Here is a 26,793-nt window from a genome sequence, read left to right as displayed (position 1 = left end):
AAATCTGGTCCTGTCTCACTTATTGTTGTCTATCGTCCCCCGAAATACAATGCATCTTTTTTATCTGATCTGAATGAATTATTAACCCACTTAAGTTCCTTTTCCCAGAGAGTTATTCTTCTTGGTGATTTCAACATCCATATTGACATTACTACATGTAAACTGAGAAATTAATTCCTATCCTTACTGGACTGTGTTGACCTGACACAACATGTTGAGTTTCCCACCCACTCTGGTGGTCATATTCTGGACCTGACCTTCACTTCTGGACTATCTGTTGCCAACACTTACAGCACTGATCTGGGCTTCTCTGACCATAAAGCAGTGCTTTTCACTGTCTCACTATCTCTCTCTCCTCTTACCTGTAAATGTCAAATTTATTTTCTTTGAGAGAATGTCACGTAAGTCTGGCCTCACTGTGCACGTCCAGGCTTTCTCTGACTATCAAAGGGGTTACAAAGAAGCAATCACTGCAGCCAGGAATGCACATTATGGCAGAATAATAGAAAGTGGCCATGAGAACCCAATAGTTTTGTTCTCTGTAGTTAATAAACTACTTCAACCCTGAGCAGAAGAGCAGGCGTCTCCTCAGATGCAACAACCCCTTAAAAGTGGGTCTCTCTTTCTTTATTTCTATATAATTCCCTGATTTAATGTCTTCCAGATGAGCTCACTTTTGCTTTGTAATTATTTTAAGATATGCAGTAGATGAAGCCTCAGATGTACAGCTTCCTATCATCATGAAAATGATATCAAGTATACATCTCAGCATTTAAATTATTCAGAGGGCTGTAATATCACGAATGTAATGGATTCTGTGTCCTGTCGGAGGACGAGAAAGCCCGTTGTGATTCACACACATAGAGCACATAGAAGATCAAATACAAAAAAGCATTTAATGTGCTACTTTAATTACGATGGAATTTGAGAAACTAGTAAATTAAACGATTTTAAGATGAAATTTATGATGTTCTGCTTTAATGACAAAATAAACTACGTGATTAAAGTGGAAATTTCATGCTTTTTTATCTTACTGTATCCCTATTTTTTTTCTTTTCTTTGTACCCTAATAAGCTTTCACATGACACTCAGATGGTGGGCTATGACTCTCCTTTTCACAGCGACTTTGATATCTGACAACTTCTGTTTTATTTCGGGCACCGTGCGACTTTGTGAATTTGAGCTTTGAGTTTGTCTGTCACTCTATGTCATTCGATCATCTTCCTTTTGTTGTTTATACCATTGTTTAAACTAACAAATAGTATGCTTTTCTTTCCCTCCACTTGGTATTCGCTGAAATTCTTCTATTTTCCCCCATGCTTTTCCCATTGTCTTTTCACAGAACGCTGAGCTCAAGGGCTATTTATATTGATTTGCATATTCAAAGAGGCGTAATTCTGGGAGGAGTTGGGGCGGGACAGCAGGCGCGTGCACGTGTGTTACTTTTCATGCTGACCGGGATTTATGGAGCGGATTTATGCATCTGAATTTCTTTCTGTGTACTCACATTTCTGCTTTTGTCCGTACCGCATGTTTTAGTGTGAATTCTATGCATGGCGCTATGCATGAGGCCCCAGGACGTTTTCTCAGATGTTATCTTTATGCAGAGCTGTAAATTCTCCACCTTTTCACAGGCAGCAGCACTTCAGTTCCTTCACACCAACCAGCTGAATCTTCCTGACATTTGAGCAGAGCTGACAGACAATCCACCACATTGTCTGAAAGCAGACCAGGACGTTTTCAAAGGGGTTACTCCTAACAGGGTGTCATGGCATCAGTTTGGTAGGAGAGACCTGGCAGCACTGCATCACTAGTGACGATGGAAAATCTGCTTTCTTCAAGAAGCCTGCCAGGAAAAGGAGATGGGCAACCTTCTACTCAGTTAAAGAGAATCTGCTGAGCAAGGAAGGCAGGAAACCCCAGGTGGAGTAGCGAGTTCAAATCAGAAGAACACCATGCTGAACATATACACCTCTACAAAGAGGTCTTTCTGGCTGAGAACACATCAGCTCAGGCTGTAACAAATACTCGTATGCTAAGGCTGACTGAAACAGAGGAAGAACTGGATACCCTCAAAGTGAAGTGAACCTTCATCTCAGAAGGATGTGTCAAACTAAACAGCTCTTACAGTTCTGGAGGGCACTCGCTGTCCTACTGCAGTCTCAGCACACATCATGGAGGATCTGGGCTCCTACCTGATGAATGGAACTACGAAAACCTATGGCTTTGGTGCAAAACTGAGGAGCTGTTGAATCAAATGGGTGTGCTTGACCACCTGCATGATGCCTTCCAGCTGACCTTTGCTAAGTTGCTGGGATGTCCATCCTGTGAAGGAGGAATATACGCTGGTCAGAGTGTTTGATCCCAGGCAGGCCCCTGCTATGGACAAACACAACGAAGGAAACACAAAACTGAAACCTGTGATGAAGCCATCAGCAGAGCTAAGTGAAGAGTGGATAGCGTATTTACACTGCATCTTCAATGAGGGTCTCTCTTCTTCTGTGGAGCTGGCTGATCACTGGAAGGGTGTGAGGCAGCATTTGTAAAGGGTGACAGAGATAGCGTTGGCCGACATCTACATGCCAGTCAGCTCAGTGGATGGTGAGAGGAGCTTTAGTGAATACAAGACAAGAGAGAGTCACTCAGTGAGCTAAAACACCAAGCGCCTCACAATCATAGACTTCAACGGGGATGAGTGTCAGAGATGGAAATCAATCAAATGACAACAGCTCCACGCTAAAACAAAATGGACTGATTAAGGGCCTTAAAATATAATGACCGTCTGTAAGAGCCATTTGCTAGTTACTGAGGTTACGTCAAGCAGATACAAGGATTGGCTTACTTATGTGAAATGTCTGCCTATAAAAAGAGCAAAGTCTACGAGAGGTTCTTCTAACAGCCACAAGCCAACCTGTGTTGGTCAATTCAAATGGTTTCCTGTCATTGCGACTAAAGATGAGGCTCAGTTAGTGACCTGCCTTGGTGTGTGGAAGGCGTGGAGGGCACACGGGTTCAAACTGCGCCTTGACGTGCCTTAAGTTGTGTGTAACGTAACGTGCTGTGATGAATGAGCGGCGGCGAACGTTTAGAGAGTACTGAAGGTGAAGAGAAGAGCCTGTTAGGATAGAAAACAACCAAAGTTTAACAAGAAAAGGCCACGTTTACAGAAGAGACATTATTCACATTTTTATTTTGCTATTCTTTGTGTGTAACAACTTTTCTCTTTATTATCATGTGGACTGTTTGCTTGGAATTTTCAATAAAACTTTTAAAATGAACTTTTAGACTGAGAAGTTTCTTTCAGCAATCATTTGAGCCCATTGCTTGATCCTGTCTTACCTTCCAGCAGCTCTTAGTTTACTGAATTTAGATATTTAAATGTACTAATTATATTTTTATTTTTAGTTATAATATATAGATGTATTCTCTCAATGATAGATAGATAGATAGATAGATAGATAGATAGATAGATAGATAGATAGATAGATAGATAGATAGATAGATAGATAGATAGATAGATAGATACTTTATTAATCCCAAGGGGAAATTCACATAATCCAGCAGCAGTATACTGATACAAAAAAAGAATATTAATTTAGAATTATTCCTTAGTTTATGCCCTGAACTTCTATCCATTATGTTTAGTTACAATAAGTTACACTTGTGCTAGTGTGTGGTTTCATTAAAATGAATGTCAACTGTCATTTCATTATTGTTTGTGTTGTTGTAGCTGTTGATACTTTCTTACAGTAAATAAAAAATAATAAAAACCAAAACATCTGAATTTAGGAAAAATAAAAAACGATGAAAACAGAAAATCAGAAAAAATTTAACGGACTCCATAGGGCCCTCTATGCGCAGGTTCACATCTCAGCCATTCCATATCTCAGATCAGCTTTCCATGTTTGTCATGAAGGCCGCGATCACCTCGACTGTGTGACTGCAGTTTGTAAGTCTCAATGGAGCAACATGTACACGGAGAATCTGCAGACCACTGCCAGAGAACCTTCTAGAATCACGAAGAGAGACGATCCCCTCACTGCACCTGCACTCAAAAAACTATTTTTTTAGGCCAACAAACGCAACGCTCTGCATCAAGCTTTCTGAGTTTTGTTTTTCAATAAATGAAAAATGAAATTTGAGTTTAGATTACTTACAAGTTTATGCTAAAATTTGCACAAATATAATTCTTTCACGTCAACACATTAAATAATGTTTTCAAATTAAAATATCTAATAACATCATTGAACATTAGCCTAATAGCATGCATTTGATTAAGTGAAGGTTAGAGGTTTCTTGAATTGCTTTCTACAATGTGAACTGACAACTCAAGTCAAAAAACAGGGCCGACTCTCTGGGTGGGCAGCCAAAGCAGACCTGATGTAACGTTTGATGCCAACATCTCAGCATCCAGCACAAAACCTGCTAATGTGCCACAAGTAAAGCAAGCAAATCTCTACATTCTGTGTCCAAATCCTCACACCAAAAGGATGCTGTGCTACAGAATGGCCTCCGATTCAAGCCAATCCCAAACAGTAGACTTCAGGCCAATGGTGGCACACAGGGCCCTTTCACTCCTGCCCCCCCAAAGCCGTTTGTTGCCAGCTGGTAGTTTGTCTTTCCTGTGGGGCTGCCATTCCCTTTCTTTGTGTTTTTCGGCTCTCAGTCCAAACTCAGTCACTCCTGCCAAAGCTGCTCTGATCCTCCATCACACACACTGCCCTTCACACCCCCAAGCCAAGCCCATTTGATAAGCTGCAGCTCTCCAATTGGTGGGTCTTCCAGTCCTGCGGAGAGTCACTTGACAAACCGGTTTGAAGAGCTTCCACCAAGTCGGCCATCACATTCCTCAGTTAGTGGGCGGTGAGGGGGTCTTTAAACATGAAAGCTTCTCACCAATGAAACACTAATATCACATTGCTGTGTCTAACTAGCAAACAAAGACATACAAAATATTTATCAACTTACATATAAAAGTTCACAGCACAACAACATTCAAGTCGAGAAGACGAGAATAAAAAATAAAAATAAAAGGTGCTTCCACAGTCAGCGCTATCTGTAATTAATCTACAGTAGTTATGATATTATCTGGCGTATTTTAACATACATTAATATAAACTGAGAACAGACTTTCTCCGAGAACACAACTCTTAATATGAAGTAACGTCACTGGGATGTAAAGAATTGGTTCACTTTAAAGTGCCTGCCATTTGGATTAACGCTTCTTCACATATTCCTCATAACTGCACTGCTTCTCAAACTCGCTTTACTTAAAGAAAATAAATTTCAAAAGGCTCGTCTACTTCAAAGTCATGTGGCTACGTAATCTGCCCTCATTTTAAAATAACTTCTTTACATAAAGTTTCATATTTTAAACTAACAAAATATTTTCCCACCCGCCCCTGATTTCCAAAGCCCTGCACTCACAGTAAATGCCGTCTGTCGGTTTGCCCCCACCCCCCGTGGCCCATTCTCAGCCCCCCATGATTGACCCCCTGCTCACCACTTTAAACAATGAGGACAGACAGTTGAGATCCAGCCCATAATAGTCGAGTCGCGGCCCTGCTGAGCTCTGCAGCTTTCACATTTTGTATTTTGATGGCTTCATGTGGTCCGACACAAACAGCCCGATTGGCTTGAGTCCTGTTCTTTATTTAACACGGCCATCTCTAGTAAGCTAAAGTATCAAAGTGTACAGAAATACTGAAAGTAGTTTTAAAGGATAAGAGACATAAAATAATAGCATTTCAAATATCACTAAAATGTACTCGTAATGCCATGTCAGCTGTAGATTTTACTGTATCCCTCCAGTAGGACTAGCTTGTGTAATGTTTGTATTTTTTATTTCCCATTAAACAAATCAAAGTCTCCCTGTTACAGTGAAACCGCACGAGCATCTTTCCCGAAAAAAAAATACAAAAAAAAGAAATTTAAATTATTTCTAATAGGTCTCAATATGAGACAAACTGGTGCTTCCGTAGTTTACCGATGACGGATTTAGAGGAAAAAGAAAAAAAAAACACGCAGAGCTCGAGAAAAATCAGAAAAGAACGACGGGGCCGTACGGGAGCGAGCGGCTGAACAAGCGCGTGCCCGACGGACAGCACAGTTCGGAGCATGCGCGAAATCAAAAGGAGAGGCAGCGCGGAAGAGTGCACGAGCGCGAAGAGAGCCGAAGCAATCCCGAGTTAACGCGCCGCCACAAAATCTGAAGCTCTCCAACTCCCGCATTTCACGGGACACCAACAGGGAAATAAATTAACGTATCACCAGCTAAAAGTGCGCGACCCCCATCATCCACAATAAACTCGTGAAGGTGCGATTTGCTGTGCCCCCTCCTCCACCACGTAGCTCTCAATCCTCAACACTCAAAATCGAACCACGCGGCCTCCCTCGGGCACCTCCTCAAACTTAAAGCCGCCCACTGCTGGCATTCCCACCCGTATGCGATCCCCACGTTCGACTTTGTCTCACCTTCCGCACCTTTACTTGATCTTATAGCCGTGAAGAAGTCGGACCGCGAGGGTCTCATAAGAGCAAACAGAGAGGAACTGCAGCACGCGATAGAAACAGTAGCTACTACGTCATTCACGGAACGCCCACTGCAAGGATGAACTTCCCGCTTATTGTAAGGCAGCATCACTGAAGCGACGGCCGCTGTAAGAATGATAGCAATAATGTTACTTAGGAAAGCAGAAATCTATTTTAATCTCAGACAAAAGGCTGGTTAATAATTTGTTTCCCTCAAGTGAAAGTAAAAAAGCATATTCGCATCGCTCTGTTTCAGACATACACCATGAGAACAGTAATGTTAAGAGACGCCGTTACCTTCATACTGAACAATCAAATACGTGGACGTTATAGCTGGAAATTTCCAGTTATTAAACTAATAATATGTGGCTTATTATTAATACAGAATTAAGAGGCGTCATGGTAGAGCACAATCCTAGCAAGTGTCAGGTGCGATGCAGGGACAATCCCTCGACAGGACGCCAGCCCATCGCAGGGTGAGCCCACTCACAACAGCCAATGGAGTGTGGCAGGAAGACGGAGCACCGGAAGGAAATCCACATGGACATGGAGGGAACATGCAGGCTCTGGGCAGGGAGGACTTGAGATCTGAACTCTGGTCACCTTGATGAGACCACCGCCATTATTGGTCCTTTCTTTGAAACTTTTGTTATCTGTTGTTTTTAGTCATGTTTTAATCAAATAAATTATATGCAGTTATAAAGATAATTATTTGTAATTATGAATATTTACCATTTATTAATTTAATGTGGTTTAAAATGATTTATTCTTAGAAAACACAAACAGACTTTGCAGGTATTAGTACTTGTACAGCTCTTTCTTTCTTTCTTTCTTTCTTTCTTTCTTTCATTTTTACAACCCTGAACATGAGAACGTCTAATGTAATGTTTAGGCTGTAAATGTATCGGCCAAGATTGATTAATGGGTTATTAGAGGATGATCATGATCGCCATTTACAATTCTGCAAAATGGTTATGAATGAAGAAAGACAAGGCAATGGCATCACTGATAAAATTACGAGTACCGACAAAGATCAATCTAAAGCTTCAGGTGAGGCAAATCGGCACAACTGTGTCTATTATTGCACAGAAAATCCTCATGTAACGATGGAAGAACAGCCGGGGGTCACAGTTTGGGGGTTCTTTCATGTAACGGGTGTGAGTGCCGTATAGGAGGAATAGCCTGGCCAGGATGGGGATGAATTGATATCCTGCTCAAAATATCCTGCTTAATGGATGGAATGGAGGAGGTGGAGTATCAAGAGCAGTTCCTCCTCCAGTATAATAGATGGCAGTGCTCTGCTGGTGTGAACCCAGTAAGGACACCCACAGGGATATATGGGAGTCATAGTCCTGAGGGACAATCCTGTCAGGGTCCTTGGGTGCCACCTAGGGGTGCTGTACGGTGAGGGATTTGCTGTTTCAGGAGACTTCCATCTGACCCAGAGGGGCTTCTGTCAGGGTCTGCGCAGGTCCAGGAAGTTAGTGATGAACAGAGTGAAGCCTCATGAAGCATCAAAACATTTGAAGGAATTGTGTCAGAAATCAAGTCAAATCAGCAAAGAGCAGTGGGATAAACACATCTGGACCTGCTGTCACAAAAAGCCTCGGACTTTCCAAGCAACATCCCTCCTCATGAATATATCTTAAAGGTTCAGAGAGGCAATCAGCACAAAGCTGGCTTAGTCACAGCACAGTAGAATAATAAAACATTCCCTTAAATCAAAATAATTTTAGGAATTCACCGTGCACTGGAGAGATTCTGAAGGACTGGAAAATGGCAAAAATCATACCACTAGCCGACCCACGGTGTAGCATATGCCGCATAATTATTCACTGATAGGTGAACACTTCCTGAAAGACACAGTTCAGCAATCTCCTATTCAGCATCGCGATAGGGCGGCGGCCATCACTCCGGGTTCGGTGTCAGTCTAACAAGGGATAAAAAGAAGGGGCACAGAAACAACAGGGAGAACAGAAGCTTGCACGGACAATGACAGCAGCAATGAGAGAGACCTGTTAGCAAAGCAAAGAAGCCGGAACAGAAAAGAACAATGAAAAGTCAACGTGGCTCAGAGGTGCATGTGGACTGTAGCAGAGACCAAAGCGACTGAGGATGTGTTTGGTGAGGTGTTGGGGGCGGGCACACGAGCATGCAGTGCACATACCTGGAGAGCGAGGGTGTGCGCGGGAGGAGGGTTAGAGTTGGCGGGCGGGGCTTCATCGTGCATACCCCATGGTCGAGAGATTTGGTCAATTATATATCATCCCATTATATAAAAATGGTGACATTTGCAGATCAAAGCAACTATAGGCCAGTAAGCTAATGTGCATCATAGGAAAATTAATGGAAGGAATTATTAAGAACAGGACTGAGCAACACCTGGCAAGGACAGGAGTCGTACTGAACAGTCAGCATGGGGTCAGAAGAGGGAGGTCGTGTTTTATTAACATGCTGGAATTCAATTAGGAAGCAACAAAAGGCTGCAATCAAAGTGAAGCTCATGATGTTATTTATCTTGACTTTCAGAAAGCAACAAAGGAGCCACATGAGAGGTTGGGCAGCACATTGAAAGAAGTGGGAGTTCAGGGTGATGTTTGTAGGTGGGTGAAGAATTGGCTCAGACACAGGAAGCAGAGGGTGATGGTGCAAAGAACCTCATCAGAGTTGGCCAATGTTAAGAGTGGTGACCAGCAGGGGTCAGTACTTGGGCCACTGCTATTTTTAATATATTTAAATGATTTACATAAGAATATAAGGAACAAGCTGGTTAAGTTTGCAGATGATATCAAGATTGGTGAATTGGCAGATAATTTGGAATCCGTTATATCATCAAAGAAGGACTTGGACAGCAGACAGGCTTGGGTAGATTTGTGGACAGTGATAGTTAATGTCAGTAAATGTAAAGAATTACACAAAGGGAGGTCTGAAGATCAAGAGTACACCTTATGAGAAGGATTTAGGAGACTTCCTGACTGTCTTCAGAAGCCATTAAGAAGGCCAAGTCACAGGAGGTTCTGCTCAAGCTGTATAACACACTGGTGAGGCTTCATCTTGAGTACTGGGTGCAGTTTTGGTCTCCAGGCTACAAAAAGGACATAGCAGCACAAGAAAATGTCCGGAGAAGAGCGACTAGGCTGATTCCAGGTCTACAGGGGTTGAATTATGAGGAAAGATTAAAAGAGCTGAGCCTTTACAGTTTAAGGAAAAGATTAAGAGGTGATGTGATTGAAGTGTTTAAAATTATGAAGGGAATTAGTCTATTAGATCGAGACTGTTATTTTAAAATGAGTGCATCAAGAATAAATTTCGCACAAACATTAGGAAGCCACGGAGAACGTTATGCTGCCTGTGACATCGTTCAGCATGACCGGTTTGGTCGGGGGTCAGCGATGGTCTGGAGAGGCATATCCATGGGGGGACACACAGACCTCTACAGGCTAGACAACAGCATTAGGTATTGGGATAAAATCCTTGGACCCACTGTCAGACCCTATGCTGGTGCAGTGGCTCCTGGGTTCCTCCTGGTGCACGACAATGCCTTGCCTCATGTGGTGAAATGATGAAGGAATTGATCCCATTGACTGGCCCCCTGCCCCTGCTCACTTACCTGACCTCAATCCAATAGAGCACCTCTAGGTGGGACACTTTTTTTGGGTCCGCCTGAAGCCTCAGCCTGTCCAGAAGCTCAGTGAAGACCTGGTCAAGATCTGGAAGGAAATCCCTCAGGACACGATCTGTCATCTTATTAGAAGCATGCCCCTCCAAAAACACCCCCCCACCCCACCCCGATATTGTCAGGCATGCATACAAGCACATGGGGGCCATACAGACTACTGAGTATGATTTGGAGTCACTGCAATGAAATTTCAGCCAAATGGACTCACCTGCCTGCCACCACATCATTTATTCCTTTTGTTCCTCACTCATCACCATGTCAGTCCATAGCAGTACACATTGACAGCAGGTTTTTTTTTCCCATTGAGGTCTGATGTGTTTTCAAAGTGTTCCTTTAATTTTTTGAGCAGTTTATACAGATATAATATAAAAAGGTGTTACACCTCCCTTAGTGATACGGCGGTAAGAAATCACAATGGAGAAATAACTTAGCTTTGTTTAATGTCGGCTTACGCTGCATAACAGACGAGGGAATCAAATGACAGAACCCAGTCCAGGAGTCTGGGCCCGAGATGTAGAGTCCGTCAACATCGTTGGTGCAGTTGAAGCATTTTCAGGATCAGATGCCGATATCTCCTATCCATCTGTCAGCTTCACAGGTGTGCCAGGCAATGTTCCAAGACTTTATACTCTTTCTTCACATGCAGGGCCTCCTTAGGTGAACATGCAATTCCAAACAAGTCAACGGAGCTCACACAAGGATAAAGTTCAATGCTGGCTTAAACAGATAGAAATAGTACACAGCATCTGCACGCTGTCCAGTTGTGCCAGTCTGTCTTATGTCACTCGGCTTGTCTAGCAGATCTATGTGCTGAACCCCTGTGCTTAATCTGGCTCTGTGTCAGCTGTGCATGTAAGCAGAAAGAAGCAGATTTATAAGACAGATTTGTGACAGAGTACACTTATACTTACTGCACTACACTTTGTTAGCATTGAGGTTTATTTATTGCAACTCTTCCTAATAAAATGTCCTTTTGATTTCATCACCTGTGTAATCTTTTAGTTTATATACAGGCTTGTGTCATTTATAGGTGCCAACAATAATAAATATTTACTCTGTAAATGTCTGCTTATGACCTTATTCGAATACACCTTTAAATTTTGATTCTCTGACATCCATCCATCCATCTTCTAACCCACTGAATCCAAACACAGGGGTCTGCTGGAGCCAATCCCAGCCAACACAGGGCACAAGGCAGGAACCAATCCTGGGCAGGGTGCCAACCCACTGCAGGACACACACAAACACGGGCCAATTTAGAACCGCCAATCCACCTAACCGACATGTCTTTGGACTGTGGGAGGAAACCCACGCAGACACGGGGAGAACATGCAAACTCCACGCGGGGAGGACCCGGGAAGCGAACCCGGGTCTCCTAACTGCGAGGCAGCAGCGCTACCACTGCGCCACCGTGCCGCCCATTCTCTGACATGATCACTGATTTTCAAAGTGCACAGAGTGGGTTTTCTTTGGTCAGACGCACCACAGACCCTCAGAGCATTTTCTGGAGTAACATCTGCAGGTCTTGTTTTAAGTGTGCTATCAAAACTGTGAGTGTAACTCTGCAGAAAGTCTGATAGGACGTCTATATACCTCAAAGGATTTGCATATGTAAAATATTTCCACTCTTTGGACTTTAAGGTCCTATTGAATCATTCGACTATACATACTCTTACATCACCGTTTGGGCAAAAAGTTAAATATTGTTCTGTTTTAGTAGTTTTTACACCAGTGTGTTATGAAATTCTCTGCCTTGGTCTGTCTGTAGTTTCTTAGGAACTCCACCCTGTCTTAAAATCAAACTAAAACCCCAAGAAACTTCTTTTCCTTGTCTTGGCCTTTTACTTACACAGGCCAAGCATATTTTGAGAGCACATCAATACACATGAGGATAAATTGATATCCATCATTGAATTTTGAGTAATAAGACATCTCTACCAAATCTGCTGGCCACTGGTCATCGACCATTGAAACAATTGTTCTGTTTCTCTTGAACCTCCACCCTGCTGCTTTGTGCCCACTTTAGGTAAGTCGTCCACTCATCCATTCCCACACATCTTTTCACTTGACATTTTCTACACAACCTCCACACTGTGGTCACCTAGGACTAGGATGCCTGCTCTGCTCCATAGATGACTTACCTTTCATCTTCACTGGTCAAAGTTGTCCTCGGCTTCCAAAGCTGCCCGGCTCTTTTGAGACTATGACTAAGATGGCCGCTTCCCTCAGACTACACCCAAGATGGCTGCCCACTTCTATTCAGATGACAGCCAAAGTGCCCGCTGCCTATCAAACCACACACAGCAGGTACAGACAGAGGGTTGGACTTCAGCTAAATAGGCGAAATCATCACAGGTTACAGGAAATGTACGGTGGAGCGGGACTTGCACCGGTGAAATTACTGATCATTATTGAAACTGTTTAATACTACTTGATAGATAGATAGATAGATAGATAGATATATAGATAGATAGGCAGATATAGATAGATAGATAGATAGATAGATAGATAGATAGATAGATAGATAGATAGATAGATATATAATAGATAGATAGATAGATAGATAGATAGATTAGATAGATAGATAGATAGATAGATAGATAGATAGATTTGGTTAAAAATTAAATAAACTACACTAGTTTGAAACTATTTAACATATATGGAAAGCAGTTTTTAACTTATTGTTAAAGAACAAACTATATTTTGCTAATGACAGAACTAAAAGTTAACAGAGTAGAATATACAATTGGAACAGAAACCTACTGTATAGCCACATAAATACAATACAAATTGAGCACGTATTCTTCCATTCATGTAATGGATAAATATTTGCCTCTTTATGTAATAAAAACTAGAAAAAAGAGCACTACATAAGCAACTGAAGCAATGTGAGTGATAAACAATAAAAGTTTAACAATTCAAGTTTTATTGATTAAAACATGACTAAAAACAAAACAAAAAAAAAAAAAGGTTTCAAAGAAAGGACCAATAATGGCGGTGGTCTCACCAAGGTGACCAGAGTTCAGATCTCAAGTCCTCCCTGCCCAGAGCCTGCATGTTCCCACCATGTTCATGTGGGTTTCCTCCCGGTGCTCCGTCTTCCTGCCACACTCCATTGGCTGTTGTGAGTGGGCTTACCCTGCGATGGGCTGGCGTCCTGTCCAGGGATTGTCTCTGCCTCGCACCTGACACTTGCAAAGATTGTGCTCTACCATGACGCCTCTTAATTCTGTATCATTGATATGTCCCACATGATTAGTTTGCTAACTGGAAATCTCCAGCTATAACGTCCACGTATTGGAGTGTATAGTATGAAGGTAACGGTGTCTCTTAACATCACTGTTCTCATGATGTATGTCTGAAACACGGCGATGCTAATATGCTTTTTTTACTTTCAGTAAAATGTGACACTTGAGGAAAAACACATTTATTAAACAGCCTTTTGAAACAGTATCGTTTTTTACAAGGTGCTTAGAAATTATTAACGTTAATTTAAAATGCTTACATGGCATAAGTCTGAGACTAAAAGATATTTCTGCACACGGCGGCCGTCGCTTCATCGTTGCAGCCTTTACAATAAGCGGGGCGGTTCATCCTTGCAGTGGGCGTGTCGTGAAAGACACCGTGGGCGTGGTGTTGAGGGCATTCCGTCAATGACGTAGTAGCTACTGTATCTACAGCGTGCTGCAGTTTCTCTCTGTTTACTCGTGTGAGACCCTCGCGGTCCGACTTCTTCACGGCCACAACATCAAGCAAAGGTGCGGAAGGTAAGAGCTGAGCGCCTTTAAATCTGAGGAAGTGCATGAGGCCGGTTGGTTCGCCTTTCAGCAAATCGCACCTTCGCGAGTTTATTGTAGATGACGGGGGTCGCGCACTTTTAAGCTGGTGCTACGTTAATTTATTTTCCGGTGAGTGTTCCGTGAAATGTAATGTTACTTCTGAGTTGGCGGAGTCGCGTTACATTGGGATTAGTGATGGGCTGCTCGATACTGACTTGTCGACACCGTGCCAGGCTACTTCGAGGCTTGTTTCAAATAGTGATGGGCTGATCGACACCGAGGTTTCGACAATGTGTCGAGCTTTCGAAGCACCGCTTCGAGGCTTGCTTCAAATGCGCCCGTCACATGATTTTGAGGCACGCTAGCGTAATGACGTCATTGATATCTGCGCAGTCAGCAGCCGATTTGGTCACTCGCTGGTCTGCTGAGCTTCTTTGGCTCAAAGCGCAAGAGCAGTTGTTCCTGCTGCAGCGTTAATGTGTGCTGACACGAGTTCAAATCGTAATTGGGGCTCGCGTATGGCCCTTGTCTAAAGTTAAAATAAGGGCTTTGTAGAAAAAATGCACTTGTGTACTACTTGTATGTATTTTGGAGACTTTATGAACGATTACGTGGGGTATCTTTTTCCTTGGTGTGGAATCGTGTCCACCTAGAATCTGTAACAAATTAATAAGCATATTTTGCGTAAGGCAGCACGTATTATAACAATCCATCGTCTCTTCTACCTCATGTCGATCATATCAGAGAGGCTAAGAAACGCTTCATCAAAGCCGACTTGTATACACGCACGACACTCCTCATTAAACGTTTTTACTACTCAGTGATTCCCAGATCTGTAGCTGATTTGTATTATTGATTTCCAAAACGCAATGTGAGTAAAAGCGAGCTCTGCATAACTAATCACAACTGTCTTTAAAACAGAATCAGTGCAATCGACAGCGTCTTCTGCAATTTAGGGAAAGCCTCGGGATTTCTGTGTTAATGAGACAAAAATGTTGAAAAAAAACTTTGAAAATTCATCCAGAGGTGGACATAAAGATCACTCAAGTACAGAAAAGAAGGAGAAGCTGGATAAGCACATCTGGAGCCAAACTTTCAAAAAACATCTGACTTTGTCAGCAACATCCGACCTTTATGAATGCATCTTATCAAAGGGGGGTAAATAAGTAGTCTTCTGAAGTGCAACACAACACAGTAAATCATTGATGGAAATAGAATTATTGAAAGGCTAAGCTTTTGTCGTTTCTATTTTCTTAAACCATCATCTTCAGTCCCACAATCCCCCGCAGTCACTGACACGTTTCACGTTCTCTGCTCCTCACCTGTCGTGTTACCCAAAGCATCAACACGGAGTTTCATTCAAGGCTTTACCGTCCGTCCTGTCACACACATAAAATAAGACACACATTTCATCTACATACGTGTTCAATAATAATAATAATAATAATGAGATAAAGCTCAAGATGGTAATATTTATGAGAAGACCCTTTAATGCCATCAGGGTGAGGAGGTGCCTTGTCTCCCGTTACGTGAGCTCGTCTGCCGCTCCTCACTGGGGTGCAAATGCAATGGAGAATACCGACAATGTACACCTTCCGAAGTGCAATAAATCGACTGTATAAGTAGAACATTTCAGATAAGCGATGAGCTTTGTTAATTATAAACAATGCAACATAACTATTATATGTGTTGTTACTCTTTCATTTATTCTCACCAAGTAATGGGAAATGGATATGAATAACATGTTTATAATAATTCTGATTAAAATACACTGTCAAAATATATTAATGAACAAACTGAGACACATTGGCCTTTTATCACAAAGCGTGTGCGCTGTCATTTAGGACACAATGCATTGTTAACGTCACGCACTCTCTACTGACGCGATGTCACGAAAACAAAGAAACAGCGCAGTCCATGAAACTCACAGCCTCCTTGATTTCTGACCTTATGATTAGTTGTCAATATCATATAAAAAAAGTCATTTTAAGAAGATGACAAGTCTGCTACAGTCAGTTCAATAAACGCTCCGTTTAAAATGTTTTCATATACAGAACATAAAACAGAATCTTAATGAAGCGGGACGCGCGAGTAGTAACGAATAATATGACACTATAAATTACGGAGGCACAGTGTGTAGCGCTGCTGCCTCACAGTTAGGACATCCGGGTTCGTTTCCCGGGTCCTCCCTGCGTGGAGTTTACGTGTTCTCCCCGTGTCTGCATGGGTTTCCTCCCACAGTCCAACGACATGCAGGTTATGTGCATTGGCGATCCTAAATTGGCCCTAGTGTGTTCTTGGTGCCCAGGGTTTGTTTCTTGCCTTGCTCCCTGTCTTGGCTGGGATTGGCTCCCGCAGACCCCAGGGACTCTGTAAATAGGAAATAGCGGACTGGATAATGGATGGATGTTTACTATATGATATACGATTTGAAGAAAATTAAGCGTTGCATAAAAATGTTGCACGTTTTATGTAATATGTTTCTATACATAAGGTTGATATTTGACAATACAGTATATCTTTGACACAATGTATCAGACAAAGGCAATGCATAATAACAATAATGAATTGTCAGCAACCATATGAATTGTCGTTTCAGGCCGTCACTTAACTATATCAAAGTGTGCAGTGTTAATACAAATTACAAAATATAAAACTAGAGAATTAAGTGTCAGAGAGACTCTCACAAATATCGAGCTCAGTGCCTTCGAGTGTGTTGAGGCTTCACAAAGCCTCCTTTAACTGCACAGTTCTGCTCAGCGCTTCAACCGCCATGACGGTTCATTAGCCAGTGCGCATGTCTGCTCGGAGCTCCAAAGCGCGTGTCACGATACAATCCCAGTGCGCATGTCTGCTCGGTGTTTCCACTTTTTATTCATTGAGCTCCGTTTGAAGTACATAAGGCATCAGCAGAGTTTAAGAACTCAACAGAATTGACAGGAGAAATGAATGTTTGTGGATGATCAATACACTGTAAAAAAATAAATCTCGCATGTGTGAAAAATAATAACACAAAATAGCTAATCATACGCAAAATAATCATTACTTTTATTAATAAAAATGGGTTTTGCCCTTTTTATTAATTATTTAATTCTAATTCAATAACACTTAAGAATAATGTTAACTTATTATTTTTCTTAAAATTTTTATATCTGATTGTAAGTAAAAAAAAAAACTATACTGTGAAGTGAACACATTTAAGTTAAGTTAAATTTAACGACGCTGCACTTCCTCTCACATCAATTTCTTGGTCTTTACAACAACGCATTCATCTGTACCTTTTATCCATAATAAGAGCTATTTCACTACGAATGTGTAAGTATAAAGCATATTAATTCCGTAATGAATAACTAATATTTCATTTTGTTAAGTTACAGACGTAAGTAGTTGTTGTTTTCACGAAACCTTTCCCTTCATGTCGGATACAAGGCGAGCAAGGCAGCGTCTTTTTAACAACCTACCTCGTTGGATTGCTTTAAAAAGGAAGCACATTTTTCGGATAGTTATGTATGTTCATATATGTTTCTTTTTTTAATCGTTTAAAACTACTATTTTACACAGAAAAAAGAAGATGACACTTTGAGATAAGTTTGAGAACGATATGGCGTTTTTGCTAAACTATACGATCAATTAACAACATAAAAAGACGTTTGCAAACCGTCACGGTATTATTTGACCTCTTATTTAATTCGTGTTCTGCACATGTCATGTATTTTCTGGTTAATTTTTAACACTGTGATTTATTTAGCGATGTTTGATTTCCTACGTCCTATTTTATTTCAGGATTTTCGCTATCGTGCTGAACAGTAGGCGGCCATTCATTTAACGGATATGTTGGCGTAAATGCAGGACGTGTGTGAAAAGCGCCACCTGCCGCAGGATTTCGCTCACTTCACGCTAACGTTTTCTTCCCGTTTACTTCATTCCTGTGGCATCGCTTGATTCAGATATACTTTTTGTGTACGTTTTTTAAAAAAAAGAAGATTTGCATTGGCATTTGAATGTCAGTAATTCAGTAAAAACTATCCTCGGACATTTGATTTAATTTTCGAATGTTTACCTCTGAAAATATAACTCCGTTGTTGTGACTATCTGGGTGTGTTCAAATAAATAAAGATATTTGGAATTTCAGCAGTGTGTTTCTTCGTGCCGGTCTCAAGCCTGCATAAATGGGGAGGGTTATGACAGGAAGGGCATCCTGTGTAAAAATTTTGCCAAATCAATATGTGGACAGCAATTTTGGATGATCCGCTGTGGCAACCTAACAAAGCAGCCGGAAGTAGAAGATATGGAATTTTAGCATTTATTGGCTGTACAGTCACTACTGTCCGGTGTTGCATTATTACTCATTTTTTTCTGAGTAATTCAAACAAAATCAGAGTAAAATAAAAGTATTTTTGACTCTACTTATATTTAATCAAACTTGTTTATTTTAGGTAAATTTGAGTAAATGAATAAATTAAGTTCATTAATTAATGACTCAATAGTGCAGTATATTAAATCTACTTAAAAATATTGCTTGTAATTTGTTTCCTTATTTTTTAAGTACTTTGAACTCATTATTTTTTACAGTGTAAATGATTGTGCCCGATAATCCTTGGTGAAAAGAAATAAAACTAGAAATTATACTGCATACAAATACCGACTTGTAGAATACATAATTCTGCAAAGAAGAGCTTTAGTGATACGGGTGACGACGCCCCTCTCACTGTAAAACTCACTTCTCATAAATATTCGTTCCTCAACTTGTGCAAAGATTTCATGCGACGCTCAACGTACGTCATATAATATACATCAATATATAATTATTTGGTTTTCATTACATAGATACATGATATTCATCCTGTCTGCTGAAAACAGTAGTGGTGCAGCGGTAGCGTTGACGCCCCTATAATAAGGCATGCGCGTGTTGGGGGTCCCACGTCCATCGAGTGTGAATTGTTACCCCAAAGAGTCTGTTTTTCTTTTTTCTTTTTTTTCATTTAATAGAATATTTCATCATGGACCAACGGCGAGCTACAAAGTGGGGTTGGATCACCATAAGCGGCCAAGGGGCACACAGCCCTAGTAAAGCTATATCAAACGTAACTGGGCATCTCGCTTTATGTTTATAACAAAACAAATCGATTTGAGTGAGGATTTCAACCGTTGTTTTGGGTGATGATTGAGGGTTTAGCGGTTTACATTTTTAAATATTAAATTAATCACGTGGAATGTGTTCTAACTTTTGCTACACGGTAAATGTGTTAGTTACTTAGTTAGATTATTTAGGAATGATACAGACAGGACAACTATCATAAGTGTTTAAGGAGATGTTTTATTATTATATTGTGCTGTGACTAAGACGGCTTTTTACTGATCGCCTGTTCGGACCTTGAAGATGTGTTCACGAGGGAGGGATGATGCTATTAAAAGCAAATGCTTTTTCAACAGCAGGTCCAGATGTGTTTATCCCGCTGCTTTTTGTTGCTTCAGCACTCAAGAGGATCTTTAATGCCGACCTTGATATGTGCACTGCTCACCTTGGAGTGTCCCGTGTGTGTCTGTGTGTCGGTGTGCCGGTGACTGATCTGCGCCGCGTCTCTCAGCCTCTCCGGATTGACACCTTTGAATGTTTGGTGCAGCAGAGCAAATTCAACCTGATCTACCACAGTGAGTTTGTTATCACCTTATTCAATAGAGGGGTTCATGGACGTCAAATGGCAATGAATAGAAATGGATTAATGTAAATATGTGAGCTGCCGTCCGCAATTAGACATCGCATTTTGATGGCGATTTTGGTGATTCCCGAACAGATCTCTTATGCGATCCTTCCACAGTATCTCTCAAAATTATTTAGTTCAAATTGGTCATAAAGATTTCACTCCTGATCGATTTTTTTTTATTATTATTAATTTTAAGAAGCCTTTAATTCGATTGAACTCGGGTTTGCACTACTCGCAGAATTTGAAAAGCAACCACCTTAGTCAGTTGAGTCACAAACAACCGTGACGGCGTCTTTTCTTCGTAGCGAACTCGTTACTTTTGTGCTCCACAAAATATAGTAAAGTATTAATAAATGAAATATCTCAATAGTTGATCGAATAATAACATGAGTGATTTAAGGATTTCATCTTTTCTTTCTCAAATGTGCTTACCTATGTTACAGCAAAGTACAGGGATAAACTTTTATTTTCCGTCTACTCTGTTTTAATTAAGTCAGAACAAAGGAAACATTTAAGGATAAATAACAAGGCTCGTTTTCAATTTATATTTTTTTCTTAAACTACAGGGCCATGAAACCCCAAATATCGGACAATTAAATGTGATCTCAAGAAAAATGAGAGTTAATAATAATAACACTAATAACAGGAGCAATAATAATGATACAGTGGAAAAGGGACTATAAGAGCCGGGGCTCCAAGAGTGAGGCGTCTTATTTTATTTAACTCTTACTATCGTATAATATATTCTCTCTGTCTGCATTAGTTATATATACATATTTATTTAGACATCAGATACTGGAAGCCGCTGACAAACCCTTTTCTTCGCTGACAGGCTGTAGCATCAAAACAGTAAAAGCAACACAGTTTTAACAGAATCCATTGAAGCTAATCATGAGTTTGTGTAACGTTAATGAAAATGGCCAGAGGTGTCACTATAGAGGTGAGTGTCAACATAGACATAGAATTACTAGACGCCTCATGACCAGCAGCATCGTACGTCAACGTCGCCGCCATATTGTGAGTGGCACTGCTGTGGAGTGAAGTGATGGATAAGATGCCTCACACATGTGCTGCTTGGGATTTTACAAACGGCTGTACGCTCCAAACCAGATCACAGTGATTACATTTCATAGGTAAGGCTGAACAATTATTTTGGTTATAGCTGGCCATTTGAAAATCCGCTACGTCAGGCTAAGCTAGCAAAGCTATGCATTTATGTGCTCAAGTGAGCCTCCAAACAACGTTTTGGCTAAACGTATTTAGTCGCTAACTATGTAGATTGTTGTTAGTTTTTAACATTTCCCAAACTTTGATGGTTTCCCAAAAAAATCCACCTCAGGAAGTAGTGGGAGGTCAGGTAGCCCTGGGATTTTGAGAAAGCTGTCCTGTGACGTGTGCCGTGCTAGTTTGGTAACAGATGCTGTACTGTGTGACAGATAGGGGGTGCTATCGTCCCATTGAACCCTCTGATCAGACACCAGATAAAAGGTAAGTTGGAATTAACTTGCTTAGAGATCTTTATATAGACAACGTCTTTGCATCCTATAAACAATTACGTTCCAAATTTAACATTCCAGCTACACATTTCTTTCACTTTCTTCAAATCAGGAACTTTGTTAAACAGAACCTTCCAGATTTTCCTCATCTTGCACCCTCATCCACGCTGGAAAAAATATTGCTCAATCGCAAGGAATTAGACTCCATCTCTACAATATATAAAATCATTTTACAGTCTCTCCCTTTCAAAGATCCAAGAGGACACAGGGAAAAAGATCTCTCAATTAATATATCAGAAAAGGAGTGGAAAGTAGCAATGCAGAGAATTCACTCAGCTCCATATGCGCAAAGCATACAATTATACAACTCAAAATTATATATCGAGCACATCTGTCTCGACTAAAACTCTCCAAAATGTTTCCAGGACATGATCCAACCTGCGAATGCTGCAACCAAGTCCCAGTCTCACTGGGTCACATGTTCTGGGCCTGCACCAAATTAACATTATTCTGGACAAAAATTTTTAATGACCTCTCAGACAGCCTTGGACTCACAATCCCTCCTAACCCATTAACAGCTGTGTTTGGTGTTCTTCCAGAGGGGCTTAAAGTGGAGAAGGACAAACAAATTGTGATGGCATTCACTACACTGTTGGCACGCAGACTTATTCTGATAAACTGGAAGAACCCAAACTCTCCTCTTTAAGTCAGTGGGAAACCGATGTGTTATATTATTTGAAATTGGAAAAAATCAAATACCTAGTTAGAGGATCCGTACAGACTTTTTTCAAAACATGGCAGGATCTAATCAGTAATATTTTAAAATAAGTTCATAAAGCACAGAGAATTTATTAATTTAGGTATGTTTACAAGACTTTTACGCCGTTTGGCTTGCTCTCTCTCTCAGGAGTGGGGATCGATCAGTTCTTAACTCAATTCTTATTTTTGTATAAACTTGATTGCTTTGTATGGATTGTAATAAAATTAATAAAAAAATAAATAAATAAAAGTCCAATAATTACATTTATTATAATACTAATGTGCACAAAGCACCCTCCACTCCACTATACTCATAAATCAATAACAAGAACCAATACAATAATCAATTCTTCACTCCCAGACGCGTTGTTCCCTTCCTCCCAACTTAGCTCGCCCATCTGGGGTCTCTCACAGTCCTTTATAGTCCTGGACCCGGAAGTGCTTCTGATCCCTCAGTCCATGTGATTATCCAGCACTTCCAGGTCAGGTGAAAACTCCTTTTCTTCAACCCGGAAGCATATCATTTCTTCTGTCCATGTGACTAGGATGTACTTCTGGGCTGTAGGGAAAATAGTGCTTGATCCTCCCTGCAGCGTCCTCTGGCAGCCCCCGTGGTATCCAGCAGGGCTGTGAATAAACACTCCATTGTCCACGATTCCCTGCCTGCATTTGGGGCGCCTCCATGCTGCAGAGACGGCTCCATCTGGCGGCCTGGGGTTATTGGCCGGGATGAATGGCCGGCCATATACCACAACCAGCATCGTATGATCAAAGCTACCACTCGCTCACATTAAAAAACAGAGGAGGTTTGATGATTCCTTCTGAGGGTCCAGTTAAGGTGGTCAAAGCAGCTGAGCGTGTCATCCGACAGTCGACATTAGAGCAGGCTGTCAGTGTATCTTTGATCAATCAGTTTGTTTGGGCTGAGATTGGTTCAGATGGTGGAGCACATGGAGGAAACACAGTTTGAAATTGACAGCCATCATTTTATACTCATGTCTTTAGATGTGTCTGTCTTCCACAAACTAAGGCTGCACCACATTGACAGACTGAATACTCTCAAATTACAGAGTAGCTACACATTGAAAAAGCTATGGAGGACAGTTCTGTTTGAAGGATTTTAGATCCTATCCTGTATATATTTAAGTAACCACATTGTGTGTGTGTGAAAGAGAGAGATCGAAAGAGGAATGAGTGAAATGTTTTCAGAAATTATTAAGCCAATTTGTATACAATACATTTGTTTATTTTTGTCATTGAGTGGATCATTTCACTGTTAAAAGAAAGCAATATGGCGGACGCACTGACGTATCGTGTTGACCGGGCGACATATGTCTATGAGTGTCAAATGCTTCGAAGCTTCGATACAATTTCCAACACAAATGATTCAACTGTTTCTGTGCTTCGTGAGGCTTCACTACACCCATCACTAGTCAGGATTACTCTCTTCGTGCTCGTGCACTTTTCCGCGCCGTTTTGCCTTTTAATTTCGCGCATGCTCCGAACTGTGCTGTCCGTCGGGCACACGCTCATTCAGCTGCTCACTCCCGCACGGCTCCGTCGTTCATATCTGATTTTTCTTGAGCTCTGCTTGTTCTTTGTGTTTTTTCCTTTTCCCTCTAATTCCATCATTGGCAAACTTTATTAAAGTGGCGTCGAACGATGTAACTTTACAGGGCGCGTTCAGGTTTCATTTCCAGCAGTTTGTCTCATATTGAGACCTATTAGAAATAATTTAAATGATTTCATTTTTTTGTATTTTCTTATCTGGAAAGATGCTCGTGCGATTTCACTGTAACAGGGAGACTTTGATTTGTTTAATGGGGAATAAAAAATACAAACATTACACAAGCTAGCGCTACTGGAGGGATACAGTAAAATCTACAGCTGACGTGGCATTACAAGTACAGTTTTGTGATATTTGTAACGGTATTGTTTAATTTAATATCTTTTATCCTTTACAACTACTTTCAGTATTTCTGTACACTTTGACACTTTAGCTTACCAGAGATCGTTGTCAAATGAACAACAAGACTCAAGCAAGAGTAGTGGTGAGCCCATCAGGGCTGTTTGCATCCAACCATATGAAGCCATAAAAATCTGAATGCTGCAGAGCTCAACACATCCGCGACTCGACTATTATGGGCTGGGGCTCCACTGTCTGTCCTCACCAGTGCCACCTCAAAAAAAAAAAAAAGGGTGACAGTATTTTTAGGTCTATGGTATAATTTTGTAGTAAATAACTTTTTTTTCTTTACAACACATTCCAACAGATGGAAATGTTTAACCATAACCAGAAATGTCTGCAGCGTAATGAATATGCCAATCAATAAACCATTAGAAAGTATTGTCAGGGTTAAATCCCGGTACGCAGTAAAACAACCAATACCAAAACATGTGCCATTTAATTACTGTATACACACTGAAAACAATCCAATGTTTAAGGAAGTTGTGGCACGTTATCTGGTGGGGAGCAACGTTTGCTTTTGTGGTGTATGGTGTCCTACAGGTGTGCCAGCTTATCGAATACAACCCACCATAAATCTTCCATATCCTCAAAACACCTTCAGCATGCTGGGAAAAATAAGTCTGCTAAGTATTTCTTTTCCCTACTTTTCAAAGGTATGCGGTTGACCAGGAACAATATGTTAAAAGGGGGCGTGTCCTTACTCAAATATCGTAACTTCTGTGTTTGTGAAACAGCGCTTTACCATTTACAGTTGACAGTTGTTTACATTCGCTATTTAACAGTTTAAAATTAAAAGATTTTTTCAGTGTAATTGTAATACGTCAGTAAACGGTATGTAGCATATTTTGAAGGTAGAAAAATATATATTTTACAGATCTTGGCTGTAAAAAATAATGGAATGTATTGTTAAAATATACAGGTAATTTTCAGTAGAACATAAGGCAACTTTCCTTTTTTTCAGAAAAGGTCTTTTACTTTCACCATTTATAGTATTTTTACCGTTAAATTTACATTGCTGACATTTTTACCATGGGCACACTAGCAGTGGATGCTGAGATGAAGACATCAAACGTTACATCAGGTCTGCTTTGGCAGCCCACCCAGAGAGTCGGCCCTGTTTTTGACTTGAGTTGTCCAGTTCAAGTGCACTGAGGGGATCATCTCTTTTCGTTACTCTAGAAGGTTCTCTGGCAGTGGTCCGTGTAGATTTCTTGCTGCGTACATATTTTTCCATTGAGACTTACAATCTCCAGTCACACAGTTAAAGTGATCACGGCCTTCATGACAAACCTCAATGTGTCCCTGCCCTTTTTAAGGACGTTTTACTGAACATCCATTCTGGGTATGACTTTAATAAGCAAACAGGTCTGCCAACTTGGTGTGGCAGTGAAAACTTGGGTGTTGATGGCAGGACTGGCACTCCAGCCCCCATAACAAACCCGCTGTTCAGTGTGTTGCTGAGCTGTCACCTGCTGCACGGCTGCACTCGGGTCTCAATCTGGGGGGCTCGCCGTGTGGTGGGTGTGACAGCTGACTGTAATCAGTGCCTGCTCCCAACCTCTGCTCTCTTTACCTAACAACATTGGCATTTCAGCTGGCACCAATTCTGTTTCAGTGCCACATCATGTCTCTCCAGTCTTTATAGGAATTTTCATTCGTTTGGTGGAATGCACAACTTCACCACCTCCAAATATGAAAGCTCTGCTGCTTGAAATGTTTGAGTTCCTCAGCTTTTTGACTTCATTGTGGTCAGGCTGACTAATGTCGTCGTCTAAGCATTTCTCTCCATAGACTGTGAGTGTTCAAGTAGAATCAATTACCGCTAATCCTAATGATTCGAACAAAACACTCAATGTGTCTGAGTTTGATTCCTTGTAAATGACGTCATGTTTCATTCTTCACAGTTCTCTGTATTTCCAGTCTCCTCTGTTATTATCACCTGTTCATTTATTTTTGTTTCAGTCTTTAGCCCAGTGCTCTGACGATAATGCATTTTGATCTCCTACCATATTTGTCTAACAGATTATTGCCTGGCAATGGCGACTTCTTCTGGTTACATTGTGAATGCCACCTGTTGTGTTGTCTCTGACTGGTGAAATAAGCAGTTTCATGAGTGACAGTAATGCCCATTGTTACCAGATGTGACTTTACTACAAAAATTCTCATTAACGCCAATTTAATTGAAGCAAAAGTAAGTGCCATCCATGCTGCTGTTAATGCCAGCTGCCTTTGGTTTGTATCTAAACACGTCATGTCCAACAGCTTAAAAGCTAACACAGCATCAGGACAGCCATGTTATATCTACACATGCAGGTCACTCCATGTCACATCATCACACTTATGGACCTCATTGTCACAGATTTTAACGAGACTTGGCCTGCTGATTTGGTCATCTGAGTGACACGTGGAACTGAAATTGGATCAGCAATAATAAGGAGATTTAAGATCACAAAGTTTGAACACTGTGCTGGATTAGGACATTGACTGGCTATTTCTACCTAAATAGAAGTTGATCTGAAATGGTTCTCATGTTTTCTTAAAGCTCTTTTCGAGCTCTGTAGTTTGTGAAAATACTGTGCTATCTCCAAAGTGAAAAAAAAATCACCATGTTAGGAGTAATTATAATAAAATTTGAATAGCAAGTAAACTTAAATTTTAAAATTGGCCAATTTTTTTACTAAAGTTACCTTATAATATCATGAACATCTCCAGCATATTTGGTTTTGTTAAAATGTGTGATGATGAGCTCCAAAAGTGTCATGATTTGATGTGGAATTACCCATCAGCAGTATCTCTGCTCCAAATTGATGATCTTATCCACCATAGAAACTGCACTTGTCCTTTTAACTCTGTAAAATCTGAATATCCCTATAGA

General features: G+C 40.9%; 2 protein-coding genes across 5 annotated transcripts in view; both read right to left on the bottom strand.

Moving 5' to 3' along the window:
• Positions 1-26,793, bottom strand: part of LOC120528485 (zinc finger and SCAN domain-containing protein 2-like) — a 422,905-nt gene that overhangs the window by 28,027 nt on the left and 368,085 nt on the right. For 2 of the 4 annotated variants that reach the window (XM_039752664.1, XM_039752661.1), the window contains exon 1: positions 6,475-6,555. The exons of the other annotated variants lie outside the window; for them this stretch is intronic. The gene's annotated coding sequence lies outside the window, so the exon portion shown is untranslated. Of the gene's footprint in view, positions 1-6,474; positions 6,556-26,793 lie in introns of those variants that run through there. 4 annotated transcript variants of the gene reach the window in all.
• The window catches only part of LOC120528477 (zinc finger protein 502-like), a 691,287-nt gene that overhangs the window by 339,208 nt on the left and 325,286 nt on the right, over positions 1-26,793 (bottom strand). The gene's annotated exons all lie outside the window — the stretch shown is intronic.

Source organism: Polypterus senegalus, chromosome 4 (genome assembly GCF_016835505.1).
Source record: "Polypterus senegalus isolate Bchr_013 chromosome 4, ASM1683550v1, whole genome shotgun sequence".
NCBI classification, from domain to species: Eukaryota; Metazoa; Chordata; class Cladistia; order Polypteriformes; family Polypteridae; genus Polypterus; species Polypterus senegalus.
This window is presented reverse-complemented; position numbering and strand designations above follow the sequence as displayed.